Source organism: Periophthalmus magnuspinnatus, chromosome 3 (assembly GCF_009829125.3).
Source record: "Periophthalmus magnuspinnatus isolate fPerMag1 chromosome 3, fPerMag1.2.pri, whole genome shotgun sequence".
NCBI classification, from domain to species: domain Eukaryota; kingdom Metazoa; phylum Chordata; class Actinopteri; order Gobiiformes; family Gobiidae; genus Periophthalmus; species Periophthalmus magnuspinnatus.
In genome coordinates, this window is record NC_047128.1 from 19268346 (window position 1) to 19281000 (window position 12655).

A 12655-nucleotide genomic window follows, 5' to 3' on the forward strand; every position below is an offset into this window, starting at 1 on the left:
AGTGGAGATCTGCTGTTACTGAGGAGCGCTTACGTTTAGTGTTGGCCACAAAGCAGTGAGAGGAGGGCTGACTCTGCGACCAAGAATCCAAACTATCAGATGGACTAGATATCAAGCTCGTCTTTGGTTGCAAGTTTGATCTTTGTCCCGGTCTCACTCTGAGACCTGTAACCCATGATTTATAGCTACAGCTCAAGATTTTCCCCACGATCATTAATCTTTCATTACAGACGGCCAAAATCCTGGAGTGGACACCTGGCTTTAGAGAAGCCAAACACTCTTCTGGCTACAGAAATAAAGGTATTGAGTGGCTTAATCAACACATTTGCACAGTTGTTTGGAATTTTGCCTCATAGCAAGAAAGTCTTTGGTTTAATTCCTGGTGATTTTTGTTCCTGAAGGGTTTTTCTCCTCCACCTCTTGTCCTCTTGTCTGGACCAAGGTCGTTGTGCTGTGAGAATTACCTTTTTGAATTCTTCTGTGCATTTAATTAATACATACCAATAATATGTCCTGCCACAACTATGCAGATGACACTCAGGTCTATGTCCCACTGGCAGCAGGTGAATATGGACCAGTGGATTCACTCTGCCACTGCATCCAACAGATCAGTGTGTGGATGCAAAACAACTGAAAGTGTCAGCAGTCACCTCCAGTCTCTCTCTCTAAGACCTTCAAATCAAGATAGAAATCTAGGGGTAATAATGCACTCAGACTTGAACTTTAACAGCCACATCAAATCAATAACATCTGCAACTTTTTGCCATCTAAGAAACATTGCACAAATTAAAGGTATAAACCACACTGGGATAGACTTATCCATGCATTTGTCTCCAGTAGGTTAGACTCCTGTAACAGCTTCTCACTGGCCTCTCCAAACGAGCGTTAATATAGCTGCAATACATCCAGATGCTGCTACTCAAGTTCTGACTAGAGCCAGGGAGTACAAATGCATAAGTCCTGTGCTCAGGTCTCTGCACTGGCTCCTGTAGCTCAAAGAATCAACTTTAAAGCAACTCTGTTTGTGTACAAGTCTCTCCATGGCCTGACACCAAAGAACATCTCTGACATGTTAGTGCCACATGAAACATCTCACACTCTGAGGACTTCAGGGACTGGCCTCCTGCTGGTGCCCAGAGTCAGGACTAAACATGGGGAATCAGTGTTTCAGTTTTATGCAAACTTCACTTTTAATGTTCATTTTACTTTGAATTACTTTGTCTTCACATTGTGTAAAACAAATAAACTTGCCTTGCCTTCGCACCATCCAACATCTGCTGTCGAAAAACAAACTGACAGATGGCAGTGGATTCTAATCTAGTTACCTGGATTACTGATTATCTCAGTGGGAGACCTCAGTACGTTTGATTAGGGGCTACATCTCTAGAGACTATCATATGCATCATCGGTGCTCCACAGGGGGCTGTACTGTCACCAGTCCTGTTTACCTTGTACTCGTCACACTTTAGGTACACCTCAGAGGTTGTTTGATCATTGGCCTCATTATATTTAAAATGCAAGTATTACAGTATTGGCTAGTTATACATTAAAGGTTCCCACAAAACTGCACAGTATATTAATTTGGACATAAAAATATGTTTTCCTCAGCAATAATCTTTTGGCACAAAGCTGTAGATGAGCATTGCAATTGAAAATAATTAAAAGAAAACATATGCATAAACACACCAATAAAAATATTACAGTTTCCTTCTTTTAAGTACACTGAATATGTACATCTACTGCTAAAAAAATAAAATAAAAATAAAAATAAATAAAATAAACTTGCAAATGATACATTTAAAAACATATTATGCAAAATCAACATTGCTCTGAAAATTGTGATGATGTTCACAGTGACGTACCATAAAGGGGCAGGTGGAACTAAGCCTGGCGGTTAGTAACCCAAGTCACTTTAGATCAATACAGCAATTTAAAAATAATATGATATTCCAAATTATGATCCACTGGTGTCAAAGATTATAACTATATAGCAGACAGAATCACAGTATGTCTTCTGAGAGCTGAGTAAGACGAGAGCCTATTGTATATATATATATATATTGGAATAGCACATACAGCCATATAGTGTGCCTCAGTCATTATGGATGTACAAGCCATGAGATTTACACAACTTATAAATGGATAATTAAAAATGCCATTTCATTATTGGCTCATGATTTTGATTGCATTATTGGTAAGTTGTTTCGTTACTGTCCTCATTACATTTATAATGCGAAGGTATTACAGTATTGGCCATTTATACATTAGCGTTTCCCCCAGAACTGCACAGTAATTTGGATATAGCCCATAAAATGTTGTTTTACTCAGCAAAAAATGTTTGGCACAATGTTAGAGTAAATGAAAAAGTCCTTACACAAGTATGGTCCAAAGAGTGCACTCCACTTGTATTAGCCTGGACAAAAACCTTATAGTTTTAAAATTTTGAGGTTTTAATTAAAATAAATCAAACAAAAATCAACAGGTGCATAACCTGTTTTTATTTTAGCTTTAATCAATAAACCTGCAGCTGTCAAAAACAGGATTTTGAAAAAGCACGCTAAAATGTTTGGGATTAGCCCAGAGCACTTTTGAGTGGTTCAGACAAATACTTGAAACTGATTGGGCGATGCGTCACAACTGCAGAGCAAACCAAGAAATCAAACTTTTGGTAAATCCAGTTGAGAGAAAATCACAGACTTCTTTCCCACCCACAAATGCACAAACCCACTGCAAAATGTTCCTACAGGGACAATAAAGTGTACCATAACTTTAATCTTAGTATTTCTGCTCAGATTCAATAGCAGCATTTGTGCATCTGTCAGCTTTGCCGAGCTTCTTTGTTTTGCTTCGTTTGGGCACTTCACCTTTGACTCTGACCAAAACAATGCTGCCAAGAAAGTATCAAGTTAAAATGAGATTTCTTTTTGCATTAAAACGTAATCATTACAGGTTATAACTAATTTTAACATGAAAAGTTTCATGTTTGAACAACATCAGTTTCTTGTTTTAATGTGGACATATTAGGGGCCAGTCACTTTAAGCAGGTCTGAGGTCTGTAATTAATCTGTAGCAATGAGCAGGGGAAGAGCCAAGCACTTATCGTATTTGCTTATGTTTAATGACAGGATAGACTGTATGGCACTCCTCCACCGACTCGTAGGCATAGGCCTTCTGTAATAAGCTCTGGGCCTGCCTGCACCTAGAGCGTGTCTGTCTGTGGGTCACCAAACACTTACACCTCTACAGGCTCTAGGCTGCTGTGGCCTGTTAGCGTGCACCTTACCCAGTGAATGATGGCACAGCTCATAAATGATCTGTGTACAGTAACCATCCACATGTTTTTCTGTCTGGCACATGCTTCTGTGCCTGGACACTCTGATCTCAAGATGTCCCATATTGCCACCAAGTCTCTTGTTTTTGCCAAGTCCGCAAGTGCCTTCAACCTCATGTAGATGTTTGTTCAGACATGGCATCTGTTGGGAAGGCTGTGAGCACAAGAGGCCACTGCACTGAAAAGGACCTGTAGCTTTGTCCAGACTCCAGCGGATGTTCAGTTAATCCATGTCCCTTCTCCTCAAACACCCTGAGGTTATGCGTTTGTCACGTTTGCTCCTTGGTGCTCTGTGTTCAGGTGTGTTGGGCACACGTACCCCACGGTGCCCATACACCCAGTCCTATGCAGAACAGACAGCTCAACACGTTTTAACAAAAAAAAAAAAAAAAGTCTTGTTTAAACTTAATACTTTCTCTTAATTACAAAAAAGACAGTTCTATGTTGCTTAGTAATACGCTGGCACTTAATATTCAAATGTCTGTTACAATTAATTAAAACAAAAAAATCATACAGTGTCGTAACATCTAGGGGATCAAAGATACAGACTCAGAATAAAAGGTTTAACAGTACAAACAAGAGAAAGCTGGGTCAAAGGCAGAGCGCCAAGGTGGGTCCAAGAAACAGGATCTGGCGAAAAACGAGAAAAAACAACTGAGTACTTGGAACATAACCAAAAAACAGGCAGAGCCAAACAGAACTGTACCATGGAGGATACACTGACAATCTGGCAGCATGTGCAGAAATCCTCAGTCGCTTTGTACTCCAGAGGTGGAGGCTTGATTGCTGATGGGCTGCAGGTGTGTAGTGGGTGGTGCCAGAATCTCCGCCCAGCTCCAGCACAAACACAGAGGGGAGGGGGAAAGACAGCACAGAAAACTCACAGACTGGGACCCTGACATACGGCATAGTTACAGTTATTATGTAAAGGAAACATTACACTTCTCTTCACCTTCTCTTCGAAAACAATGTATTCATTATTTTCAGTTCTGTTTTTGACACTGTAAGATTTAGTCACTCCCCTTTCAAAGCGCTATCAGAACACAGTCAGCCCTGCATTTTGCTAATTGACTTGATTACTACACATTGCATCAGGTTTGTGAAGTTGTAGTGTATTCTTTTGTATCATGCTTGTGTATATTTCTGGAAAATTGTAGTGCAGGATTGTTGGTTTCATAGATTTATGGGGGAAAATAGGGGAGGAAACAGTAGATAGACTTCAAAAAAAAGAAAAAAATTACTTGAGAGCGACTTATTGATAGCATTAGCATCGAATATCTCATCTCCTTTTTAATGTTGGATCACCTATCTGGAGGATTAGCCTACTGTGTCTACATGTTTTATGTTACTGCCTGCTTTTTTTGCCAGAAGCTCCTCACACTGCTCTTCTACAAGTCAGATGTATTCCGAAGCTCTCCAACACCAAAAATGCCTCACAGCTTTTTAACAGCATACCAAAATGATTCAAATATTCATAGCGGAATTACGTAATCGTGTACAAAATTATGCTAGGAATGCAGCGTTTTGATCTAATGAAAAATGAATGAGCCAATCAGTCTTTTTTTCAGAATATTCAAGTGCCATCACTGTGTCCCGAAGAAAACGTGAAGTCCTAGATGATCTTTTATATTTTATGTCATTTTGAAATTCATATCTTTCTTTTTTCCCCAAAGTGAGAGCTGGCAGCAGATCTGTTACTGCTCAGCTTCAGCTATCTTCTAATGATCAAGCCCCTGTTCCCTGAGCTCTGTCTTAAAGGATAGTGACTCCTACATAGCTAATGTGCGTATATATTTCCTTTACGTATAACATAAAAGTACTTCATATGGAATTCCTTAATGCCATACTCTAAAATATTGAAGTGGTGTTCACTCTCAAAGGACGATGCCTGTAGAAAATTGGAAATCTAATCCAGCCTAGTTATTTTGGTTTAAAGTTCCCATTTGGAGCTTTTCCTCATGTTTTAATGTGGTTTCCTTGTCAAAACATACCCGTAGTTGTGTTTTATTTCATTTAGGCACAGTGTAAAATCTGTATAATCATTTTAATTTAGTTTTTGTCTTATTATTTCCATGTATTTGAACAAAATTTGCTTTGAACCAGTACAGATATATTGCATAAGCAGCTACTGAGGTCAAAATACGCCCACTGTGTACCCTCCTTATGTTTAAAACTCAACCCAACAGACTGAATAAAGAAGTGGACTAAGGTAGAGTGACCTCACCCACAGCATTTGGCTTCAGTCAAACAGAGCTTGTCGAGTTTAGCAGTTATAGGGACGAATTTGGAATTTAGACCAGGAGTATCATAGCAACCAAAGATCCAATCCGGAGTGAGGCTGTTGTCTCTAGTGGGAGCGACTTTGGCAAAAGAAAAGCTCCTGATTTGTCTGTTTTTAATGTCCCTATCTTGATTTACGGACACAATAGCGAAATAAAAATACAAGGATCACTTAGAACGGGTTAATACGATCATTTTAAGACCAAAATGACGATCCTGACAGCAGCAGTTTCTATGTAAAGTAAAATGGAGCCAAAATCGATGGATCCTATTTGGAACACAGCAGCTAGAAGGTTAGCTATGTCTATTTATATATACAGTAGATGCTTAGCACACAAGCCTACGTCACTTCCGCTCACGTACAACAACAATTTTCCATTATTATACATGTAAAAGTGTGGTTAGCCGTAACAAAGTTTAATAAAAATAGCCAAACAACGCCACCAGATTATAGGCTCAGGACCTTAATCAGAGACACAGAAGTTCAGAGTTCAAGTACAGAGGCAAGGTTTAAGTCACATGGCAGAATATGTTCATTAAATAAGTTTGCTTAAAACTGTGTTAACGGCTCCCTGTTGTCTCTCTCTGCGGGACCTGATGAGTAAAAATTGGTTTATACACTGGCTAAAAGCGAATATTTACAGTAGGCTACGTTTTGGCCATGCAGCAGGAAATCACAGCCTATACACCACCATCCACCAGCACCGCTACAAACAGCTTGAATCGCATAGGAGCACCGCGACACCTTGAATGTGCGGCAACACCAATTATTGCCACAATGTAAGTTCAAGTTACATAGAAGACTGGGTTTTCTCTATTACCTGGAGACGAAGGGGAAGAGGAACGACAGCAGAGGGGCAAACGTGTGAGGTCAGAGGGCGAGTGACGTGAGTGAAGCGCGTATATTCACTGACAGCTGAAGCAAACAACCAATGAAAATAGAGCTCGAGCTGCCACATAGAAAAAAAGCATGAAAACAAACCAAAACAATAGACTACAACTTCATTTACTACAACTTGATAGCACTCTGAAGGGGCAGTGACTTAGCAATGAGAGCAGGACCTTTGTCAAAGAAACAAAACTGAGACTTAAAATGAAAATATACATTATTTTCAGCAAATATAGCATTTCAAAACAATAAAAAGTAACATGATGATCTAAATATGCGTGAGCAATGAAACTCAAACTACTTTACTATGAGAAATTAATATGGACCAGAGTTACAAAATAGGTAGAACATGCAAACTCCACACACAAAGTCCATCCCATTGTGCAGCTCCTTGTTCTAACATCGGTGTTTCTGAGCAGGCCTCATATGTGCTATAATAGACTGAATGTTGGAATTGAATTGTGGACACTGGTTGTTTTCTGCACAGTGACGTGGCGAGGGTCGACCAGGTCTTTTAATATCCGCCTTGACCTTTCTGCACTGCTGAGCTCTGACCATATGTGTCGCCATGGAAACGTCACAACAACCGGCACCTGTGATCCCGGCTGGGAGTACATTAGCGCTAATAATAACACAACATTTATATCTCTAAACAGCTTTTTGTCTTCTCCATTTTAAACTATCAAATCCCTGAAGCAAGGAAACGTGAAAGAAGCAATATTATTCCTTCATACTATTTTGTACTGAAAAAATTATAGAAGATGTATTGTGCTTGTGTCTGCTATATACTTATAATCTATGACAACCTGTGGATCATTACGTTATAATTTGCACATTTTAAATCACAATATTCACGTAAAACAAACAAATCCGCTGACTTCTGTGTTAGAAAACTACAATATCTAATGGGAGTTGACGTTGCTGTAAACCTCGAGCCGTGTAGCTGTCCACACTGCCTAAGGATAGCTGCACGTCATGCTAACAAGCCATGGACTTTGTTTCATTTGTAGAAAAATAATACTATGTGTATATGACCGATTAAGAAAATAAAATTGGAGAACGAAGTACAGAGCAGTGGGCGTGTGCCGGTGGTGGTGAAAACAGGAGATGATCAGCAACATGGCGTCTAAAAAATATGCGATTAAAGGTTGCTCAGACGTGCACAAATATAACTTTGAGAAAGTAAATGAGAAGGTAAAACAACTACAACACGGTTAAAAGCTCTGAAAAGTTGATTTTGCATAATGTGCCTGCTTTAAACTACTCACCTCACAACCAACTGTACAGCAAACTGTGCAAAAGCTTTTTCAGTGGAGTTTGTATGTTCTACTTGCAAAACGATTCGGCTGCAAACCTCCACCCACATGACCCTGCCCCGAAGACTCCACCAAGAAGACCCTGCGTGACCTCTTTCCATATGTCTCCGTTCCTTTGCTCTGTAGAAACTATGTACAGATTTTATAGAATTTGTTGCCTTAGACCACAAACTATTAAAAAAAAGGTTATTCAAAGGTCCCATATTGCAGAAAATTGACTTAATAATAATAAAATGTATTTATCTTTCTACAACTCCAAAGCTCATAATGCTCTGTTCAACCTTGTCATGAAGCGGTAGTTTTCAAGTTAACAGTCACCTTTTACCTCTCGTTCAGCAGAGACAAGGCAATTCCAGGACTGAACTCATCAATCCTCATCACTGATTCTAGTAAAGGTGTATGGAGTTTAAAAACACAGTGGAGCTTTTTCAGTAGTACCTTTGAACATGACATCAGAAGGTGGAGTGTTTGCGAGAGGAATACAGCTTAAAATTGCAATGTTTGTGTGTTAAAAGTGTGAATGGAATAAAACTCAACTCCTGGTATGTTTTTGATGAGGAAACAACAGCTTATAAAGTTGCCTAAATAAGCCCTTTAAGCTGATAATGCCAACATCAAAAGGTGACGTTAATAGACGGATGCACGTCAACGACAGAAAGACGGTGCATTTAATCACCAAATAAATTACTGATCTGAAAACAACAAGCTTTGTATTGTACCCGCTCTGTTCCGCTTGCATGGGGTAATTAGCCATTTAAAATATCTGTTCACAAACATAACACGAGTAACCTCTCACAATGTACGATGATGCCTGTACTAATACAATCAAAACCTTTAAACTATTTAACTGATTTACATGATCGCAGTAATGACACATACTGATTATAGTCTGACAGAAGTGTTTTATTTTCTTTAGTTGAACCATTTGTTCTCTAGCAAAGACATGTGGATAGAGGCAGGTCATGTGTAGGTCCTGGTGAAGCTGATTTTAGCTTTAATACGCACCAATGTATTTTATGTATTACTATTTAAGATTTCTTATTACACTTCTATGGGGTATTAATTGATAACACATATTTAGATCTACATGTTACCTTTTAATGTTTTGCTGCTAATTGCTATATTCACCGAAAATATAAAATTTATTGACATGTTTTATAAGTTTCACTTTCGCTTTTGATGCTCCATGTCTCCCCTCCATTTGCTCTCCATGCTAAGTCACCTCATCCCCATCAGTGTGCATCCCGCTAATGAAACTACTGCACATCTCATCAGGTTTGTCAATTTGTTGTTTTGTAGTACACTTTTGTATATTTATGGAGAATTGTCTTTTACCAATAGATACAGTATAGATTAATATAATAACAACATGGAATGATAAAAGGTTACGAGGTTCTCAAATCATTATTCATTCACTCTCTACACTGATGCTAAACTAGGACTGAAGCCACTGCTGCTCTAGGGCTGAAACTATTGCCAGTCTACGGCCAGTCTCATCAGATCTTGGAAACTAAGCAGAGTTGGGCCTGGTTAGGACTTGGACGGGAGATCGCTGAATACCAGGTGCCACAGTGGGGTGCCAGTGGCTGAATGATTGATCCGAGGGGCCGATGATGCCGATTGGCAGCCACGCGTTCGACAGTCTAGTAGTTTATCATCACCAGGTGTGAAGTAAATGAGTAATGCAATGTGAGTGCCCAAAAATGTGTTTATAAATCAAATGAATTATTACTATTGTCTGCACCATCACTCACTTCAACCACAGCCAATCGCACACTTACACCAGGATGCCAATTTTTCAGAGAACAACGAGAAAAAAAAAAGAAAAAAAAAGCCCAAAACAACCAACCCGAGCTCTGCAAAGAGAAGCTCCAAATAGAAGCAACTAGTTAAACATTGAGTCACAGATGATCGAGCGCTGATGAGATGCACATATTTCATGGCTTTAAAACATGTACAGTTTATGTTTCAGTCATTACCATGGACTGTATATGGTTATTACTGAGTCTACTGACATGAAACAGAACTCTTTATGACTTGAAAGCATCAGTCAAGAACATGCTCTACAAAAGAAAAAAAACAAAAAAACAAAACTGACTCTATATATATTTTTTCAGTTACGTTTTTATTACATTTATTAAACCATAACAACACAGCAGAAATTAAAGCCCAGCACACACTACAGGATTTTTGAGTCTTGAACAAATTTTAAATGCGCAACTAAAAGCACAGACCACGGACATCTTACGATCCTCCAAGTGCAAAGACAGCAGCGAAGATCCAGCACACTACAAGCTAAAAGTTGTGAGCTATCAAAACTTGGAATGTCATGTGTTCAAAACAATCAGATTATTGATTTTACGTAAGTCAAAAGTGCATTATTATTTCTTAAAATGTAGCTCAAAAAAGCGGTTGATAGACACGCTAGTCTTTTGTTTATCGTTCATCTGCAGCAGCTTCACCCACCAGTCCTCACAACATGGGTTTACGTAAGTATGACACATGAGGAACTACTCTCACCTTTGTCTCACTTTTTACTTCTTAAAACAACACTTCAAAAGAGATTATTAGCGATGTTTGTGGACTGGGTGTCACATAATAAAGAATAAAAATAAAAAGGTACCAGGTATAAAGCTATGATTTCATGTGTTTGTTTTTTTTTGTTGGAATTTTGCCTCTAAACAGGTAAAAAAAATGTTATATGTGTTATAGATATATTCCAGTCCTATATAATCTAATAATGATGGGTGACGTATGGGCTTGATCCAAGAATTTGTGCAAATGGAACAATACAAATAAATTACCAACAATTGCATTCGAGCTAATTGATTTTTTGCAGATGTTGGCAGTTAATTTATGAAAATGAAGCCCAGTGCAGTAATGATTGTGCCGGTGCTGCAGATTGTGAAGCGCAACTTATTTTGCCGCAGGCTCATTCTTTTTATGAACACTCCAGAATTATTCATGCAACTCTCGAAACATAACATCTTCAGATTAAGGCACCAAAAAGTCCCTGCTACGTGGACAATTAGGTGAAGAATAACAGTGGTAATCCAATTTACTCAAGAGTAACCAGTGGTGGAAAGTATGTAAGTGCAAAAATAAAAGTACTGTATTTATGTAAAGATTTAAAGACTCAGAGCATGAAAAAAGGAATGTATTAAACATGTCAATATGTTGTAATTTAAAAAAAAAAAGCATTTCCAGAAAGTTAACATTATGGTCTAAATATGTGTTAGCAATTAATCTCCTATAGAGAGCAATTATTACAGTTCGAGACCTGATAAAATCTCTGAGGGTTTTATTTTTAGCACATTCATAGTTCGGCAAACAGCAATAATATAATTAAAACTAGAAGTATTAAGAAATAGATGATTTATTTTTCTGTTGAGCAAAAATCAGCACAATGCTTTATCAAAATCACAACATTTGACACTTTCATAGATCTCTGAAATAAGTTTATTTTTTCTGTACTATTCTGTGTGTGCTAGTGCTTCATGCATGCCAGTTCTCAGGTAACTTTTCATGTTATAACATCAATAATAATCTGGACTTGTTTTTTCTATGTTGATTTACTTTTTGTTACGTTTATTATCTAACCAAACTATCTGTATAGTTGTTAAGTTGAAGATACTGGCTTGAAAATGAACGTATTGGACTAAGTTTATAATTTTAGTCTTCTTAGAACTGTGACATCCAGCTCCCCACTGTGTCTACTATCATGTATGAGATGCTATCTGGTAAGTGCCATTTACATACTATATACTAAACTTGTGTCATCTCTGTTATTTCTTCTTCTTTTTCTTTTTCTTTTTTTATGGGAATGCATATTTCTCTGTAACGGGAGTTGAGAGAATGGCCAGCAGCAGTCGCAGTGGTGATGGTGAAGAGAGAACCTTTTCAGAAGAGGAATCAATGTTATAATTTATGTGAATATTAGAACAACCCATTTGGATTAGTTATTATTTTCTAATTTTAATGTATCTTTCAAATAGGGCCTTTATCTCTGCTGCTCCTATGTCCCTTTTATTTGGGTTTATTAAGGTAGGTGAAATGACCAAAACTGAAATTTAAACTACAGTGCAGCGATGCCTCACCCTAAATGCTAACACAAAATGAAGTATCAGGTGCCTGGGAGAAGCACATGTGCAGGGTTGGGGGGGCGGGGATGGGGTTGGCATTATTTGCACAATGTTCTAATTAGTTCGTCACACATTCTTTGACATCTACACATCTGTCTACAAACAGGAGCTGCTAGGTTATCTTTTGTTAGCATATGCTGCAAACAAAAAAGAGTGTCATAATCGCCACTGATTTAGTAAGCTGTCAAAGTTAAGGAGGTGTGTAAAAAGATTTCTTCAGTGTGTGTTTACTTTTAAAGGTCGGGTGCTCTGCTACAAAGAAGCATTTCCACTGAGGATTATCCTGTGATCGGTTTGGAAGTCTGTCCATGATGAACCTGAAGATGACCTCAACCGCGGAGAAAATGCCACTCCTCCAGACGCCCCTGTGGTACTCACCCAGGAAGATGTCATCGCCTGCGTCCATAGACTACCAAGGCTCCTTACAATGCAGCAAAGCTCTTTGAGGTTTCTGTAAATTCAAGGTACTCCTCTTATAACAGAATAGATGGGTATTGCTTTTTTTGTTCTTGTTTTTTTTTATGTTAATGAGTCTGCGTCATTCATGTCCATTCATAGGTCCGTCCAAATGGTCTCACTGTTTGAAAGTGGAGCTCACGGCAGCATTTTAAATTTGGAACGCTCGCTGGAGCTTTTATGTTGAGCACAAGCATTCTCCTGTCTGGGAATAAATTTAGAAAAATAGCCCTGCTTTAAG